Below are 20806 nucleotides of genomic sequence, written 5' to 3'. Positions count from 1 at the left end.
AGTGCTAGGATTACAGGCGTGAGCTACTGCACCCGGCCAGCGTTAGGCGTTTTTAATAAATAAAACTGGAGAAGCATGATTTTAGCTACAGGATACTAAGAAAAACTTCATTCTTGAGCTGAAGAAAAAAAAAAAAATACCTGGCTGGGCATGGTGGCTCAGGCCTGTAATCCCAGCACTTTTGGGGGCTGAGGCAGGCGGATCACCTGAGGTCAGTGGTTCAAGACCAGCCTGGCCGACGTGGTGAAGCCCCGTCTCTACAAAAATATAATTAGTCAGGCATGATGGCAGGTGCCTGTAATCTCAGCTATTCAGGAGGCTGAGGCAGGAGAATCACTTGAACCCGGGAGGCAGAGGTTACAGTGAGCCGAGATCGTGCCACTGCACTCCAGTCTGAGGGACAGAGCGAGTCTCTATCTCAAAAACAAAACAAAACAAAACTCCGACACTGGAACAATTGTGTTGTCAAGTAAATTAGAGGATGCTGGGACAGTGACATTCTTTCCCTCTCTCCTGGACCCTGGCAGTAAAGCACTAGAGGGGTTCACATGCACCTGAATCATGGGGCAGGTGACCCAGGGGCCGCTTTTTCACCCAAGGACATTTCCAGCCTCACAATGGCACTGTGGTTAGAACTTCATCAACAAGAGACATGCGTAACACCAAGGAATGGGCACAATTCAGTAGTCCCAAATACAGCGGCATGAATGGTGCCTTCTAAGAGCATTCAGAGCAGCTAACGAGCACGAGATGACGGCTGGCATTTCTCAATAAACAACTGCAGTACGTTACCCTTCGTCCATCAAGCAATATTTTTCAACATCTCCTGGTGAGAAACTTAGATAAGGCCTGATGAGAACACACATGGCAGCATAGAATACATTCTTCCATTTGCTTCTTTTAGGCAGGGATGTTTTTTCCTCTTGGAACGGACCCCAGAGTTCTAGCAGAGGCCTTGTTAAGTGGGGTGGGATGGAGAATTGTTGAGAAACACTAATGACCAAGGTATGCATTTTCACATTTATATTTGTTCTCTCCGGAGCTACCAGACACCCAGTGCAACAAAACCAACCCAATTCTATGGAAAGGAAGGGAAATGTATTAGCCATACGCCAGTGGGCTCCAGGAATCTTGGCTCCATAGCTGCCTGAATTCCAAAGTAAGAGCTGCAGTTAGGACGGGCACGGTGGCGCACGCATGTAATCGCAGCACTTTGGGAGGCCGAGGGAGGCGGATCACCTGAGGTTGGGAGTTCGAGACCAGCCTGACCAACACGGAGAAACCCCATCTCTACTAAAAATATGAAATTAGCTGGGCATGGTGGTGCATACCTGTAATCCCAGCTATTCAGGAGGCTGAAGCGGGAGAATCGCTTGAACCCAGGAGGCGGGGGTTGCAGTTAGCCGAGATCACGCCATTGCACTCCAGCCTGGGTGACAAGAGCGAAACTCCATCTCAAAAAAAAAAAAACAGAGGTGCAGTCACTCGAATCTTCTGTCCTTAGTCAGTTGCATGTTTCTCCAAGTTACGTGGTTCCGTAGATGTTGAGATGTTTGTGACATCCATGTCCCCTTCGACTTTGGTCCTTTGTTTCTGACAGGGGCTGTATGGTTGACTCCAATGACCAATCATCAAATTTCCATTATGCCAAAGTTGCGTGTGCACGTGTGTGTGTGTGTGTGTGTCTGTGTGTGTATAACTCTATGCGAGTATGTACGTGTGTATGTGGGTATCTGTGTGCATGTGCATATCCCTGTGTATGTGTGTTTGTGTATATGTGTTTGTGTATGTGTGTAGGTGTAAGTATGTATGTATGTACATGTGTATCTGTGTATGTATGTATGTGTGTATGTATTTGTGTGCATGTGTGTATATCTCTGTATGTGTTTGTGTATGTGTGTGTATAGGTGTAAGTATGAATGTATGTTTGGTATGTATGAATATGCATATCTGTGTGTACGTGTGTATATCTGCAGGCTTGTGGATATGTGTGCATGCATGTGTTATGTGTGTATATGTGTATGCACATATCTGTGTATATGTTTGTATGTATACCTGTGCATGTATGTCATGTATGTGTATATCGGTGTATGGTTTCTGTGCATAGGTATATGTGTATATCTGTGTGTGTCTGCATACATGTTTATGTGAATGTGTGTCTATTTGTGCATGTATGTGTTTATCTGTGTATACATGTGCATGTATGTATCTGTACGGATGTGTGTAACTGTGTATATGCACGTGTATGTGTGGTATATGTGAATGTGATTGTGTATACACAAGGGTTTAAAACTTAGTGCAATAGAACCTTTGTGAAGAACCACGGGAAAACAATTGTGCTTCCTATTGGTACCAGAGAGAAAGAGGAAGAACATTTTATAAAACTCTCTTTTGTTAGTTTTCATCGTATAATGGTAGGAAGAAGTATGGCATGAAGGACAGTTTTGTACATGCTGCAGTGATTTCTACCCACCCAGGAGAAACCTGGGACCATATAAATCTCAAAGATAACCAAGGAACTATCTGACTCATATTTTAGACACTGACCAAAGAAGAAAACCTTAACAATTTTATAAGCTCTTCAATGCATCTCTAGTGTATATTAATGGTTTTTATGCTTATATGCCTGATAACAAAAACTATCGTAAGAGACTGCAAAAATCTCACCCTTGCAAAAAAAAAAATACTTCCACGAGGACATCTGCCCAAAAACTGGCTGTCCAAACTCAGACTGGTGTCACCATGTTACTGATCTTTTTAGCCAAGGATAATCATTTCAAAAGAATTATGGAATCCTCTTCATTATTTCCTTTAAAATCCTTTTTTCCCCTTTACCTGCCTGAATATGAACGTAGTTTAATATGGCACATCTATTCTCATGGCACTACTATACTCCCAAATAAACATCTTTTCTATTACAGAGTATATTACTCAGTCCTTACACTGCTATAAAGAAATACCTGAGACAGGGTAATTTTATAAAGCAAAAGAGGTTTAAATTGGCTCACGGTTCCACAGGCAGTACAGGAAGCATGGCTGGGGAGGCCTCACGAAATTTACAATCATGGCAGAAGGCAAAGGGGAAACAGGCACGTCTTACATGGCCACAGCAGGAGCAGGACGGGGTGGGGAAGTTGTTGCACCCTTTAAACAACCAGATTGGATGATAACTCACTTCCGCCACAACAGCACCATGGGGGACAGTGGTAAACCATTCAATGGAAACCACCCGCATAATGCAGTCACCTCCCACCAGGCGCCACCTCCAAACCGGGGATTCCAACTCAACCTAAGATGTGGTGGGGAACCAGATCCAAACCATCTCTTTGTTGACACCAATACTTAGGTTGACACCAATACTCTGTATCTATTTCATCCAATTTTATTCTTTTTCATAAAAGCAATGCAGTAAAGATAAAACTAAATGTGGACCCTGGGAACAAGGAGTCCAGAGGTTGCCCAAAGAGTTGCAAGTGCATCAGGAAACCTGAATGTGAAGATGGGTGACCGAGAGCCTGATGCCAGCCTCCTCTTGGGTCTTGACTGAAATCTTCCCAGGTTGCTATTGGATTTTGCATGTATGAGCCTCCATCAGAGGATAGACTTAGGCATATGGTTTGCCCAGTGAATTGGACAATCTCCAGAGTTTATGAATTGAAGAGTGGGATGAATACAATATACAGAGCACCGAAGCAAACACATCAGAATCGAGGCAACTCCGCTGGGAGAAAAAATGGAAACCTTGAGCTGAATAGTTCAGAACAGGTTGTCACAAACTGGGCATCTCAGGGACCTTTTACCCCCAAGAACTGGAATCTGGAAAGATCTCTGCCTGTTTACCATGATTTATTTTTCCTGGGAGGTATAAATTCCCAGTGCCCTCCCCTCTATCTTACTGTGGAGGGTATTAGCTCAGTTTTTCAATGTTTAAACAGGTAGCACCAAAAAGTGTCTTCTCAATGCTTCCCATGCTATTCCACGTGGACGTTTGGCTTACAGTTGACTTGCATTTTACCCACTTTTTAACTATCACCTAATATGTCAATCAATTGCCTATTAATCATCTCTCTCTCAAAATATCTTCTATCATTCGTATATCTATATACCCATTTCTATCATTGATCTATCTCTGTGTATATTTATCTATCCATGTCTTCATCGATCTATCCACCTACCCTGTCTATGTATCTATGTATATATTGGCTCTATATATATCATGTATCTAGCCATTTATTCATTTATCTATCCACCCATCCTGTATATATATCCATATATCTATCAGGTCTAATCTATGTATCTATATATCTATCTAATCTCTATCATCTATCAATCAGTCATGTATCTAGCCATTTATTCACTTATCTATCCACCCACCCTGTATATATCAGGTCTAATCTATGTATCTATCTATCTATGTAATATCTTTCTATCTATTTATTCATTTATCTATCCACCCACCCTGTATATATCAGGTCTAATCTATGTATCTATCTATGTATCTATGTGATATCTATCTATCAATCAATCATCTATCATGAATCTATCTATCTGTATCAATGTATTTGTCTGTCTGTCTACCTATCTTTATTAACTTATTGACCACAAGTAACTTGAACAAGATAAATTCAAAACTTTTCTGGGAGAAAATTTCAAGTTGATTCCAGCAGGTAGCAAACATAAAAGCTGTCTTACACCAGGAAACAGGGTTAAAGACCCAAAGGAGGAAGAACTTTTTCATCCTTTGATAAAAGACCAACAAGTCTGATGGGGAAGCTGTAGCTGTACCTTAAAGTGCAAAGTGACTCAGAGAACAAGGTGCAGGTTAAAGAAGAAAACTCGTAAGGTCAGAGGTGGGAGAACCAACAGAGCTCGCTTAGATGGAAACTTTTTTTTTTTTTTTTTTTTGAGATGGAGTCTTGCTCTGTCGCCCAGGCTGGAGTGCAGTGGTGCAATCTCAGCTCACTGCAACCTCTGCCTCCAGGGTTCAAGTGATTTTCCTGCCTCAGCCTACAGAGTAGCTGGGATTACAGGTACCCGCCACCACGCCTGGCTAATTTTTGTATTTTTAGTACAGATGGGGTTTCTCCATGTTGGCCAGGCTGGTCTTGAACTCCTGAACTCAAGTGATTGACCTGCCTCAGCCTCCCAAAGTGCTGGGACTGCAGGCGTTAAGCCACTGTGTCCAGCCAGATGGAAACTTTTTTTTTTTTTTTTTGAGACGGAGTTTTGCTCTTGTGGCCCAGGCTGGAGTGCAATAGCACGATCTCGGCTCACCACAATCTCCGCCTCCCAGGCTCAAGCAATTCTCCTGCCTCAGCCTCCAGAGTAGTTGGGATTACAGGCATGTGCCATCACACCCGACTAATTTTGTATTTTTAGTAGAGATGGGGTTTCTCCATGTTAGTCAGGCTGGTCTCGAACTCCTGGCCTCAGGTGATACACCCGCCTCGGCGCCCCAACGTGCTGGGATTACAGGCATGAGCCACCACGCCTGACCAAAACTTTTAAATCATTTAAACGAGCTCCCTGTCTGTAGCCCAATGTCCTCTGCACCTTTTCATCCTTGAAGGGTGACAGCCAAAATCCCACTCTAGGCTGACGGAACGAGGAAGCTCCATGAAATCTCTGTTTTCAAGCTGTCCGTGAGTGAAATGACCTATTTCCTTGCTTTCCTCACTGGTAGAGATGACTGGGCCAGCCAAAACCCTCCGACGCCCTCAAGCCAATGCTGAATATGAATTTTACCATTTAGTTAATATATTATTTTAGTCATTGAAAAATAAAATCCGGTCAATAGCCAGACATGCTAGCCAGAAGCAAAGGCAATGTGCCGTCTCTGTTCCATGTGTCTTGAAAGTGTGCCTTTTTTGGATAATGAAAATCTCTACAATATTTTCTCGGGCTAATGAGAAGTGAAGTGTTTATTTGTATTTTTAATATGAAAGAGAACATCTTTGCCTCTGGGAAATATTTATGAGGAACATAACTAAATGGAGACTAAGCTTTCCTTTTCATTTCCCTTCTGCGTCACAGATTCTTGTGTTTCTTCAAAGAACGAATTAAATATTTAAAGCTGTTGTCAATGCAGAAATGTTCCTCCCTAAAATGTTTCAATGAGCTGGAAAAAAGCGGAGAATAATTTGCTATTGTCTACATATTCATAACATAAGATGTCAGGAGGTATTAGAGTCACTTTCGATGTGTCTGACTACACAGCATTGGTAATATTAGAACACTTTCAGCTTTCAAGGTGTAAATTTTTCATCTCCTCCTTTTCACTTCCTTCCATTCGTATCCAGGCCCCTTGGAGAGGTGGCTGCAGGTCACGTTTTTATATTATTTGTTCTAATTGTATTTATATTTATTTATTTTTTTTTGAGACCGAGTCTTGCTCTGTCGCCCAGGCTGGAGTGCAATGGTGAGATCTCAGCTCACTGCAACCTCCACCTCCCAGGTTCAAGTGATTCCCCTGCCTCAGCCTCCTGAGTAGCTGGGACTATAGGTGTGTGCCACCAGGCCTGGCTAATTTTTGTTTGTTTGTTTTTGAGACGGAATCTCATTCTGTCGCCCAGGCTGGAGTGCAGTGGAGCCATCTCAGCTCACTGCAACTTCTGGCTCCCAAGTTCGAGCAATTCTCCTGCCTCGGCCTCCTGAGTAGCTGGGATTACAGCCGCCTGCCACCACGCCCAGTTAATTTTTTGTATTTTTACTAGAGACGGGGTTTCACCATGTTGGCCAGGATGGTCTCGATCTCCTGACCTCAGGTGATCCACCTGCCTCAGTCTCCCAAAGTGCTGAGATTACAGGCGTGAGCCACCACTCGCAGCTGGTCACATTTATTTTTTAGCCAGTTTCTGTGCACCAAAGAAGGGACAGCCTTCTGGAAGCATTTTAAAAGGGAGGCAGTAAAAAGCTATATGAAGTTCATTCCAAAACATATCTCCCAGATTTCTCAAAGAACTAAAAAGAGAACTACCATTTAGTTCAGCAATCCCATTCCTGGATACACACATAATGGAAAATAAATTATCCTACCAAAAAGACTCCTGCACAAGCATGTTGATCACAGCTCTATTCCCCATAGCAAAGACATGGAATCAACCTAAATGCCCATCAATGGTGAACTGGATAAAGAAAATGTGGTCCATAGACGCTGTGGGATACTACACAGCCACAGAAAAGAACAAAACCACGTCCTCTGCAGTAACATGGATGGAGCTGGAGGTTCTTATTGTAATCAAACTAACCCAGAAACAGAAAACCAAATATTGCACACTCTCATTTATAAGTGGATCTACATATTGGGTACTCATGGATGCAAAGACAGGAACAGACACTGGGGGCTCCTAGAGGGTGGAGGGAGGGATAGGGTAAGAACTGAAGAACTACCTATTGGGTGCCATGCTCACTACCCGGGTGATGGGAGCAGTCATACCCCAAACCTCAGCATCACACAGTCCACCCAGGTAACAAGCCTGCATATGTTCAACAAGTCAGCAAAATAAATCATGATGAAAACAATGAAATGTTCTTAGTTTTATTTCAACCACAAATTAGAAATCAGACATTTTTCAACTATCTGCCTTGGACCTGATTCTAGGGAAAATATCCTAGGTCTGTGTTTTATAAAGATATGTGTAAATATATGTGTGTGTGTATGTATATGTGTGTGTGTATATATATATTACATATATGTACATAATGTGGGTATGCTTGCATATGTATATATATATGCTTGTATATGTGTATATACCTATACATATGTCTGTACATATACATATGTATACCTATACATATATGTCTGTACACATACATATGTATACCTATACATATATGTCTGTACATATACATATGTATATCTATACATATATGTCTGTACATATACATATGTATACCTATACATACCTATACATACATGTAGAGGTATACACACATATGTATGATATATACATATACAAGCATACACACATAAATAATCAACAGTGTCTTAGTCTTCACATTGAATTTATTGTTCTGCAAATGGAATAACTGTTGATATTTTAAAATAGAACATGCATTTGCTATTATATTTCATCCATATTTTTTTAACCCCTTCTGTGTTTCAGGCAGTGTCCTAGATAGATCTGGGGATTCTGGAGTTGAACAAAACACAGTTCCTTCTTGAAACTGACATTTAGAGACCCATATCTGAGAGATAAACAAATAAAGTCAAGCATTAATAAGGCTATGAATAAATACATCAAAATGCTGAGTAAGAAATATTTAAGTATTACTCATCTACTTGACAGAGAAGAAGAAAGAACATGAAAACTTGAAAGCCAACCTATCTGGTCATCAGGGAAATGCAAATCAAAACCACAATGAGATAGCCCATCATACACACTAGGATGGCTCTAATGACAAATATGGACAGTGACAAGTGTTGGCTCAGATGTGCAGAAACTGGAGCACTCTTATATTGTTTGTGGGATGGTGCAATGGTGCTTTGAAAAGCAGCCTGGCGGATCCTTCAATGGTTAAACATAGAGTTATCATATGACCCAGCCATTCCCCTCCTGGGTATTTACCCAAAAAATTGAAGACAGTTACTCAGACAAGTATGTACATAGAAGTCCTAACTGTATGCTAAGTGCTAAGCATTATTCATGGTAGTTACACAGTGGAAATAACCCAATGCCCATCAATAAGTGTGTGGATAAACAAAATGTGGTCTACCCATACAATGGAATGTCATTCAGCCATCAAAAGGAATGAAATTCTGATGCATGGTACAAAATCGATGGACCTCGAAAATATTATGCTGAGTGAAAGAAGCCAGGCACAAAACCACATGGGAGGCCGTTTGAAATGCCCCTGATAGGCAAATCCATGGGATAGGAAGTAGATTTGTGAGTGGCTGCATAGGGCTGGAGCAGATGGCAGGATGGGGGTGATGACCCAGGGAGTGTTGCAACTATCCTTATGAACCAGGAAGTGCTACAATTATCCAGATGAACCAGGAAGTGTGGCAATGTCCCTACGAACCAGGAAGTGCTACAATTATCCCTATGAACCAGACAGTTCTAAATGTCGTTATGAACCAGGAAGTACTACAATTTTCCATATGAACCAAAAAGTGTTGCAGTGTCACTATGAACCAGGAAGTGTCACAATGTCCCTCAAACTAAGAAGTGCTACAATTATCCCTATGAACCAGGAAGTATTGCAATGTCCCTGCAAACCAGGAAGTGCTACAATTATCCATATGAACCAGGAAGTGTCACAATGCCCCTATGAACCAGGAAGTGCTACAATTATCTGTATGAACCTGGAAATGTTACAATGTCCCTATGAACCAGGAAGTGCTACAATTCTCCATATGAACCAGAAAGTGTTACAATGTCCCTGCAAATTAGGAAGTTCTACAATTATTGGAATGAAAGAGGAAGTGTTGCAATGTCCCTGTGAACCAGGAAGTGGTACTATTATCCATATGAACCAGGAAGTGCTACAATTCTCCATATGAACCAGAAAGTGTTGCAGTATCCCTATGAACCAGGAAGTCCTACAATTATCTGGATGAACCAGGAAGTGTGGCAATGTCCCTATGAACCAGGAAGTGAAACAATTATCCATATGAACCAGAAAGTGTGGCAATATCCCTATGAACCAGGAAGTGCTACAATTATCTGGATGAACCAGGAAGTGTGGCAATGTCCCTATGAACCAGGAAGTGCTACTATTATCCACACGGACCAGGAAGTGTGGCAATGTCACTATGAACCAGAAAGTGTCACAATTTCCCTATGAACCAGGAAGTGCTACAATTCTCCATATGAACCAGAAAGTGTTACAATGTCCCTGCAAACTAGGAAGTTCTACAATTATCTGAATGAACCAGGAAGTGTTGTAATGTACCTGTGAACCAGGAAGTGCTACTATTATCCATATGAACCAGGAAGTGCTACAATTATCCAAATGAACCAGAAAGTGTGACAATATTCCTGTGAACCAGGAAGTGCTACAATTATCTGGATGAACCAGGAAGTGTGGCAAGGTCCCTACAAACCAGGAAGTGCTACTATTATCCATATGAACCAGAAAGTGTGGCAATATCCCTATGAACCAGGAAGTGCTACAATTATCTGGATGAACCAGGAAGTGTGGCAATGTCCTATGAACCAGGAAGTGCTACTATTATCCACACGGACTGGGAAGTGTGGCAATGTCACTATAAACCAGAAAGTGTCACAATTTCCCTATGAACCAGGAAGTGCTACAATTCTCCATATGAACCAGAAAGTGTTACAATGTCCCTGCAAACTAGGAAGTTCTACAATTATCTGAATGAACCAGGAAGTGTTGTAATGTACCTGTGAACCAGGAAGTGCTACTATTATCCATATGAACCAGGAAGTGCTACAATTATCCATATGAATCAGAAAGTGTGGCAATATCCCTATGAACCAAGAAGTGCTACAATTATCTGGATGAACCAGGAAGTGTGGCAAGGTCCCTACGAACCAGGAAGTGCTACTATTATCCATATGAACCAGAAAGTGTGGCAATATCCCTATGAACCAGGAAGTGCTACAATTATCTGGATGAACCAGGAAGTGTGGCAATGTCCTATGAACCAGGAAGTGCTACTATTATCCATATGAACCAGGAAGTGCTACTATTATCCATATGAACCAGGAAGTGCTACTATTATCTATATGAACCAGGAAGTGCTACAATTATCCATATGAACCAGAAAGTGTGGCAATATCCCTATGAACCAGGAAGTGCTACAATTATCTGGATGAACCAGGAAGTGTGGCAAGGTACCTATGAACCAGGAAGTGCTACTATTATCCATATGAACCAGGAAGTGTGGCAATATCCCTATGAACCAGGAAGTGCTACAATTATCTGGATGAACCAGGAAGTGCTACTATTATCCATATGAACCAAGAAGTGCTACTATTATCCATACGAACCAGGAAGTGCTATTATCTATATGAACCAGGAAGTACTACAATTATCCATATGAACCAGAAAGTGTGGCAATATCCCTATGAACCAGGAAGTGCTACAATTATCTGGATGAACCAGGAAGTGTGGCAATGTCCCTATGAACCAGGAAGTGCTACTATTATCCACACGGACCAGGAAGTGTGGCAATGTCATTATGAACCAGAAAGTGCACAATTTCCCTATGAACCAGGAAGTGCTACAATTCTCCATATGAACCAGAAAGTGTTACAATGTCCCTGCAAACTAGGAAGTTCTACAATTATCTGAATGAACCAGGAAGTGTTGTAATGTACCTGTGAACCAGGAAGTGCTATTATCCATATGAACCAGGAAGTACTACAATTATCCATATGAACCAGAAAGTGTGGCAATATCCCTATGAACCAGGAAGTGCTACAATTATCTGGATGAACCAGGAAGTGTGGCAAGGTCCCTACGAACCAGGAAGTGCTACTATTATCCATATGAACCAGAAAGTGTGGCAATATCCCTATGAACCAGGAAGTGCTACAATTATCTGGATGAACCAGGAAGTGTGGCAATGTCCTATGAACCAGGAAGTGCTACTATTATCCACACGGACTGGGAAGTGTGGCAATGTCACTATAAACCAGAAAGTGTCACAATTTCCCTATGAACCAGGAAGTGCTACAATTCTCCATATGAACCAGAAAGTGTTACAATGTCCCTGCAAACTAGGAAGTTCTACAATTATCTGAATGAACCAGGAAGTGTTGTAATGTACCTGTGAACCAGGAAGTGCTACTATTATCCATATGAACCAGGAAGTGCTACAATTATCCATATGAATCAGAAAGTGTGGCAATATCCCTATGAACCAAGAAGTGCTACAATTATCTGGATGAACCAGGAAGTGTGGCAAGGTCCCTACGAACCAGGAAGTGCTACTATTATCCATATGAACCAGAAAGTGTGGCAATATCCCTATGAACCAGGAAGTGCTACAATTATCTGGATGAACCAGGAAGTGTGGCAATGTCCTATGAACCAGGAAGTGCTACTATTATCCATATGAACCAGGAAGTGCTACTATTATCCATATGAACCAGGAAGTGCTACTATTATCTATATGAACCAGGAAGTGCTACAATTATCCATATGAACCAGAAAGTGTGGCAATATCCCTATGAACCAGGAAGTGCTACAATTATCTGGATGAACCAGGAAGTGTGGCAAGGTACCTATGAACCAGGAAGTGCTACTATTATCCATATGAACCAGGAAGTGTGGCAATATCCCTATGAACCAGGAAGTGCTACAATTATCTGGATGAACCAGGAAGTGCTACTATTATCCATATGAACCAAGAAGTGCTACTATTATCCATACGAACCAGGAAGTGCTATTATCTATATGAACCAGGAAGTACTACAATTATCCATATGAACCAGAAAGTGTGGCAATATCCCTATGAACCAGGAAGTGCTACAATTATCTGGATGAACCAGGAAGTGTGGCAATGTCCCTATGAACCAGGAAGTGCTACTATTATCCACACGGACCAGGAAGTGTGGCAATGTCATTATGAACCAGAAAGTGCACAATTTCCCTATGAACCAGGAAGTGCTACAATTCTCCATATGAACCAGAAAGTGTTACAATGTCCCTGCAAACTAGGAAGTTCTACAATTATCTGAATGAACCAGGAAGTGTTGTAATGTACCTGTGAACCAGGAAGTGCTATTATCCATATGAACCAGGAAGTACTACAATTATCCATATGAACCAGAAAGTGTGGCAATATCCCTATGAACCAGGAAGTGCTACAATTATCTGGATGAACCAGGAAGTGTGGCAAGGTCCCTACGAACCAGGAAGTGCTACTATTATCCATATGAACCAGAAAGTGTGGCAATATCCCTATGAACCAGGAAGTGCTACAATTATCTGGATGAACCAGGAAGTGTGGCAATGTCCTATGAACCAGGAAGTGCTACTATTATCCACACGGACTGGGAAGTGTGGCAATGTCACTATAAACCAGAAAGTGTCACAATTTCCCTATGAACCAGGAAGTGCTACAATTCTCCATATGAACCAGAAAGTGTTACAATGTCCCTGCAAATTAGGAAGTTCTACAATTATCTGAATGAACCAGGAAGTGTTGTACCTGTGAACCAGGAAGTGCTACTATTATCCATATGAACCAGGAAGTGCTACAATTATCCATATGAATCAGAAAGTGTGGCAATATCCCTATGAACCAGGAAGTGCTACAATTATCTGGATGAACCAGGAAGTGTGGCAAGGTCCCTACGAACCAGGAAGTGCTATTATCCATATGAACCAGAAAGTGTGGCAATATCCCTATGAACCAGGAAGTGCTACTATTATCTGGATGAACCAGGAAGTGTGACAATGTCCTATGAACCAGGAAGTGCTACTATTATCCATATGAACCAGGAAGTGCTACTATTATCTATATGAACCAGGAAGTGCTACAATTATCCATATGAACCAGAAAGTGTGGCAATATCCCTATGAACCAGGAAGTGCTACAATTATCTGGATGAACCAGGAAGTGTGGCAAGGTACCTACGAACCAGGAAGTGCTACTATTATCCATATGAACCAGGAAGTGTGGCAATATCCCTATGAACCAGGAAGTGCTACAATTATCGGGATGAACCAGGAAGTGCTACTATTATCCATATGAACCAGGAAGTGCTACTATTATCCATATGAACCAGGAAGTGCTACTATTATCCATACGAACCAGGAAGTGCTACTATTATCTATATGAACCAGGAAGTGCTACAATTATCCATATGAACCAGAAAGTGTGGCAATATCCCTATGAACCAGGAAGTGCTACAATTATCTGGATGAACCAGGAAGTGTGGCAATGTCCCTATGAACCAGGAAGTGCTACTATTATCCACATGGACCAGGAAGTGTGGCAATGTCACTATGAACCAGAAAGTGTCACAATTTCCCTATGAACCAGGAAGTGCTACAATTATCTGGATGAACCAGGAAGTGTGGCAATGTCCCTATGAACCAGTAAGTGCTACTATTATCCACATGGACCGGGAAGTGTGGCAATGTCACTATGAACCAGAAAGTGTCACAATTTCCCTATGAACCAGGAAGTGCTACAATTCTCCATATGAACCAGAAAGTGTTACAATGTCCCTGCAAACTAGGAAGTTCTACAATTATCTGAATGAACCAGGAAGTGTTGTAATGTACGTGTGAACCAGGAAGTGCTACTGTTATCCATATGAACCAGGAAGTGCTACAATTATCCATATGAACCAGAAAGTGTGGCAATATCCCTATGAACCAGGAAGTGCTACATTTATCTGGATGAACCAGGAAGTGTGGCAATGTCCCTATGAACCAGGAAGTGCTACTATTATCCACATGGACCAGGAAGTGTGGCAATGTCACTATGAACCAGAAAGTGTCACAATTTCCCTATGAACCAGGAAGTGCTACAATTACCCAGCTGAACCAGGAAGTGTGGCAATGTCCCTACGAACCAGGAAGTGCTACAATTATCCTTATGAACCAGACGGTTCCAAATGTCTTTATGAACCAGAAAGTTCTACAATTATCCATATGAACCAGAAAGTGTGGCAGTGTCACTATGAACCAGGAAGTGTCACAATGATCCTAAACACTAAGAAGTGCTACAATTATCCATATGAACCAGGAAGTATTGCAATGTCCCTGCAAACCAGGAAGTGCTACAATTATCCGTATGAACCAGGAAGTGCTACAATTATCTGTATGTATGAACCTGGAAATGTTACTATGTCCCTATGAACCAGGAAGTGCTACTATTATCCATATGAACCAGAAAGTGTTACAATGTCCCTGCAAACCAGGAAGTTATACAATTATCAGAATGAACCAGAAAGTGTTGCAATGTCTCTGTGAACCCGGAAGTGTTGCAATGTCCATGTGAACCTGGAATTGCTACTATTATCTATATGAACCAGGAAGTACTACAGTTATTCGTATGAACCAGAAAGTATTACAATGTCCCTATGACACAGGAAGTGCTACAATTATCCCTATGAACCAGGAAGTGTTGCAATGTCCCTGGGAATCAGGAAGTGCTAACAATTATGTGTATGAACCAAAAAGTGTTGCAATGTCCCTGTGAACCAGGAAATGCTACAATTACCCATAAGAACCAGGAAGTGTCACAATGTCCCTGTGAACCAGGAAGTGCTACTATTATCCATTTGAACCAGGAAATGTAACAATGTGAGCCAGAAAGTTTTACAATGTCCCTACGAATCAGAAAGCATTACAATCTCCAGATAAACCAGGAAGTGTTATAATGTCCCTATAAACTAGAAAGTGCTGCAACCTTCCAATGACCCAGGAAGTTCATTTATCATGTCTAGGAAGCAGGAAGTGCTACAACCTCCCCAGTGACGCAGGAAGTTCTCTTACCATCCCCAGGAAACAGGAAGTGCTACAAACTTCGCTAGTGACCCAGGAAGTTTATTTAACATCTCCAGGAAGTTCATTGACCATCTCTAGGAAGCAGGAAGTGCTACAACCTCCTCAGTGACCCAGGACGTTTATTTATCATCTCCAGGAAGCAGGAAGTACTACAACCTTCCCAGTGACTCAGGAAGTTCATTGACCATCTCTGGGCAGCAGGAAGTGCTACAACCTCCCATGTGACACAGGAAGTTTATTTACCATCTCCAGGAAGCAGGAAGTGCTATAACTTTCCCAGTGACCCAGGGAGTTCATTTACCATGTCTAGAAAGCAGGAAGCGCTACAACCTTCCAGTTGATGGGGTACAGGACACCCCACCCTGAATAAGAATGTATATCATTATGTGACACCCTGAAATATGCCACCTTGGCATACTGATTGCCTTGAGCAGAAATAAATCAAGAACCAGCCAAAGCACAACCCACGGTCTCTTGACTTCATCACAGTGCTCTTGTCTGACATTTCTTATTGACTTTAAAAATGTCCTGTCTGTGACATTTCTTAGGTCCAACAGGAAACCCCAAGCCAGGTAGCGGGAGCCAGGCCAGCCCCTGGATGTCAGCGGCTGCCTGCTTCTCTCACCATGCACTGAATCTTGCAAATTTGCTGTGACCTCATGTACAGGGGGGAAAAGCTGTTTTTTCCTTTGACATGCACACCCCTCTCCCCTCTTATCCTTCACTTCTGACACTGAATGTGTAGGAACAACTGCTTTTTTCTATACATACACTCAAAATCGCTGTAACCAGAAGTCACAGAGATTCTGGGACTCTGTGCTGATAATCATTTTTTCCAGCCCTCTCATCCATGTGAGCCAGGGCCCAGGTAGCCAGGAAAACCAGCAATTACTCAGCAGTAAACGACCACTCATTCAATCCTTGTTGTCATGTATTGGGTCCAGGTTACTGGGTCCTCACAGGCTAGATCCACCCTCCAACAGCTGCATCTAAGCTATCCAATGGGCTGGTGCATCTTCCAGGGAAAGATCATTTGGGGCTCTATGAGAATTTGAAGGGCTGGGGGCAGCAATGGCAACCTGGGTGCCAAAGTCTTTCAACGACTTTTTTTTTCAGTGGTCCTCTCCACTTTTATTTCTGTCTCTTTCCACATGTGAACAACTCCTTCATCCTCTGATGCAGGCCTCTCTAAGTAACCTGTGATTCCATTGTAATTACACAGCTCATCCTAAATAATCGTCCCATGTCAAGATCCTTAATGTAATCCCATTTGCAAAGTCCCATGTGTCCCATAAGGTCACACATTTACATGATCAAGGGGCTAGGATGTGGGCATCTCTGGGGACCAGCATTTCACCTATCACATGGGGTTTCAACACCTGCTGGGATCTGGGAGCCTGATGAGGGAGGGTGTCACCCCTGAAGAGCTGGGTCAAAGTGAACCAAGTAGCTAGAACAGGTGGGCACAGGAAGTTGGTGATTCCCAAGGGCACCACTTTGGCAGAAGTAAGTGGGACCGTTGGGACCCCTCTACCTCTTGGGTCATGGATTTGTAGACAGACACTGAGAGCCTCCCACCAGAAGAGGGCACTGTCTGCATATAAAGAGAAAGACACACCTTGCTAATAATGCAGCAAGAAGAGGCCTAAAAGCAACTAACACTAACGGAGAGGCTTTCAAACCTCAGGGAGGTGGACCCAAATGGTATCACTGGTTTCTTTTTGAGGGAAAGTTTGATTTTTTTTTTTCTCTTTAACTGCACTCTTTTGGGTCTCCCAGTTGATTGTTATTAGTACAGACTGCTTTTCAAATGGGAAATTAACTTTGCACTTAGCTGCCGAAGGGAATGATGACATTAGCAATGGGTACATGAGTGTAAGCAACAGCAGCGTGGGATCAGAGCCAGGATCTGAGACGCAGAGCTGGGAGGTAGGAGAGAGCTCTCTGGAAGCAAGCAGAGGGGAGCAGGGGTAATAAGCACTGAAAACAAGGATGGCCCCTAGGGACACTCGAAGGGACATTTTCAAGACTGGGCACTGACTGTAGCCTCACTCTGTTCCCCTCCATCCCATGCCATGCCTGACTTCCTCTTTTCCCCCTCACTGAGCCCCACAGGCACCCTCAGTTCCACTGACCACAGGCCCTTTGCACATGCCACCCTTGCTACACAAAACACCCTTTGACCCGCTCCTTGGGATATGTCATCCTCATTCCTCAGCTGTTAGCTCAACTGTCATGTCCCCCCAGGGGTCCACATGTGTGCCCCTGCCTGAGCCCCAGGCAACTAGTATGGAAGCATCTAGAAGCCTCAAACCTTCATCACTGCTCTTCCTACAGCACTCCAAAAACACAAACAAACTATAAGCAATTCGGCAACAGAGGAGACTTTAAAGAGTTACTCACTGTTTCATTCACCATGAAGAAACATCTGTGAAATCAAAGTCATCCCCTAAAGAAGGGAAACAGGCTGTTAACACCAAAGTTCTGAGAGAAATGAGGAAGAAATGACCTGGAAGCAGATGGAGAAAACACCACAGGCCTAAGTTTCTAAGTGTTTTCTAAGTATCACTGTGACCAGGACCTCATAAGAAAAAGTGAATTCCTGATCATTTTCACATCACTCTTCTCTCAGACACAAAGAGTAAAAGATGAGAGCAAGAGTCAGGGGTGGAAAGAGAGGGAGAGAGAGAGAGAAAAACAAAGTCATTTATAAATGAACTGTGCTGGCTGGACGAAGTTGGAACTCTAACTCTGCCAACACAGGATTCCCTCCTGTTGATTTCCCATCCCATCACCATCTCCCTTCAGGTAACCAACACCTCCCGCCACGGAGGCCCTAAGAGGTGAGGACACATGATTATGATCAGATTTGGGCTTAGAGGGTGTCTAAAAGGTGGCTCTATCAACCCAGACGTACTGGACAAACTGACGTGAAAATTCACCGTGGTTTCAGAGGTTGCCTTCTAGTTTTAAGCTTTTCAAATCCTGACTAAGGCTGGAGAAATTTTTACACTGAAAGGGGATAATAAGGAGGCTTAAATAAAAGAAACGTGAGGGGCTACATCAAATCCGACATTTTTCCAAAACCATGTAAGAATATACTCACATGGTTTCAATGAGTAATCAACAACTTACATGGTTTCAATGAGTAATCAATAAAAACCAGATGATTATCCAAATATATATATATATAAAGAAATAAGAAACCTCATGGTATGAAAAGCAATAATATTATATATTTGGGGAAAAATGTATACCAGAATAGAATGACCCTTCCTGAAATGACTACATTTTTTTAAAGGCAGTTTATTTTATTTAAAGGTGAATATCTTTGGGTTTTTGCTTTAAAGTCAGGAATTTAAAATATCTGCTCTCTTCACTCATAGTTAAACCTGTCCTGGGTTTACTATCAAAGGTAATACAACAAAAATACAAATAAAATGTAAAGAGAACATATAAAGATAGAAAACTGAAAAATATTTAAAAATCATGTGCAAATATGATTGTCTTCTTAGAAAGGTAAGAAATGAGAAAAAAATAGAAATTTAATAAGGGATCATAGTTCAGGATATAGTAAGGAAAAATATATTAAATCCTTTCTATATAACAAAAATAAACAGAAAGATAGTGGGCATAAAAATATATCCAGAAAAATGAAAAAAAAGAAAAAACTAGAAATGCATTAAAAGAAATCATCAGGGAAAGAGGTACATCGAATATCAAGAAAAATCTCAATTTTGCAGGCATGTTGGTTCTGAAGTTCAAAGGAAAAAATGACAGCTGGGCACGGTGGCTCACGCCTGTAATCCCGGCACTTTGGGAGGCTGAGGCAGGTAGATCATGAGGTCAGGAGTTCGAGACCAGCCTGGCCAATATGGTGAAATCCCGTGTCTACTAAAAATACAAAAATTAGCTGGGCGTGGTGGTGGGTGCCTGTAATCCCAGCTGCTGGGGAGGCTGAGGCAGGAGAATCGCTTGAACCCGGGAGGGAGAGTTTGCAGTGAGTCGAGATCGTGCCACTGCACTCCAGCCTGGGCGACACAGCAAGACTCTGTCTCAAAAAACAAAAAGTCACCAAAATCAGAAAGCTCAGACAAATATAAGACACCTTGAATAAAAATTTGAAGACTTGCCTGTCAAAAAATACTGTTAAACTATCCAATGGCAAAAATAAGACGAAAAAGCATTTTCATAGTAAATGGTTGGCAATATTTAATGTCTATAAAAAATGAGGAATGCTTATAAAACAATACAGACATATCAGAAGATAAGAATAAAGGCAAAGTAATCAATACATATAGAAGAAGTAGGCTGGGCACAGTGGCTCATGCCTGTAATCCTAGCACTTTGGGAGGCCGAGGCAGGTGGACTGCCTGAGCTCAGGAGTTGGAGACCAGCCTGGGCAACATAGTGAAACCCCATCTCTACTAAAATACAAACAAACAAACAAAAAAATTAGCTGGGCATGGTGGCATGCACCTGCAGTCCCAGCTACTTGGGAGCTGAGGCAGCAGAATTGCTTGAACCTGGGAGGCAGATGTTGCGGTGAGCTGAGATGGTGCTCCTGCACTCCATCCTGGCGACAGAGCGAGACTGTATCTCAAAAAAAAAAAAAAGAAAAAAAAAGAAGTATACGTGGCAAATTGATGTACTATTTACTATTTTTTTTTAAATTGCAGAACTAAAGAACTGAAACTAGGCAAAGATTAATGTTACACGTGATAGTACATGACAAAGGTTTTCTAGGTGATCAGCAGCAGTAACGATGGTGGGAAGAAAGGGACATTTGCACATATCCCTGGCATCAAAATAAATTCATATAATTCTGGGCCAATTTCAGAACCAGGTCAAAAGCTATAGAAGTACTCATACACATTGATCTGAACAATTTGCATTCTAGAAATTGATTCGAAGGAATAAAAACAAGTGCATAAAGTTGATTCAAATTGACTTTGAAATCCATAATTCTAAAATGTTAGAAGAAAGATAACATTTTCAAAATTAAATATTGAAGTATATAATTATGTGGGAAATAAATAAGGACATAAAATGGACAGTAAAAGTCATGTTAGAAAGACTTAAATGACATAAGAAAATCATCAAGAAATATGAATATGCCAAAAATAACGTTACTAGCACATAACTATCAAACTGTCAACAGGATTTGGACACTAGTTATATTTTTCTGTGTTACAAGTTAAACAAGCATGTAAACAAAAAAAAAAAATCACTAACGATCTAACTATTTGAAAAGCACTCACCTCTCTCCTGGGAATGCAACTACCCCTTCCTTCATATCATGTCTGTATTTAAAACCTCGTATTCAACTTTTTAGAGGTGGAATCCGAAAAATCTCAGAATTTAA

General features: G+C 41.7%; 1 long non-coding RNA gene across 14 annotated transcripts in view; it reads right to left on the bottom strand.

Annotated features, from left to right (window-relative positions):
• LOC101124366 (uncharacterized) overlaps nt 1–20806 on the bottom strand; it is a 59660-nt gene that overhangs the window by 24700 nt on the left and 14154 nt on the right. For 8 of the 14 annotated variants that reach the window (XR_010132492.1, XR_010132490.1, XR_010132484.1 and 5 more), the window contains one exon: nt 17845–17890. The exons of 1 other annotated variant lie outside the window; for it this stretch is intronic. This is a non-coding gene — a long non-coding RNA (uncharacterized lncRNA). Of the gene's footprint in view, nt 1–148; nt 6119–15459; nt 17891–18654; nt 20041–20806 lie in introns of those variants that run through there. 5 more of the 14 variants (XR_010132487.1, XR_010132486.1, XR_010132491.1 and 2 more) reach the window with 4 other exon arrangements.

Source organism: Gorilla gorilla, chromosome X (assembly GCF_029281585.2).
Source record: "Gorilla gorilla gorilla isolate KB3781 chromosome X, NHGRI_mGorGor1-v2.1_pri, whole genome shotgun sequence".
Taxonomy (NCBI): domain Eukaryota; kingdom Metazoa; phylum Chordata; class Mammalia; order Primates; family Hominidae; genus Gorilla; species Gorilla gorilla.
The sequence above is the reverse complement of the archived record's forward strand: the minus strand, read 5'-3'. Positions and strand labels throughout refer to the sequence as shown.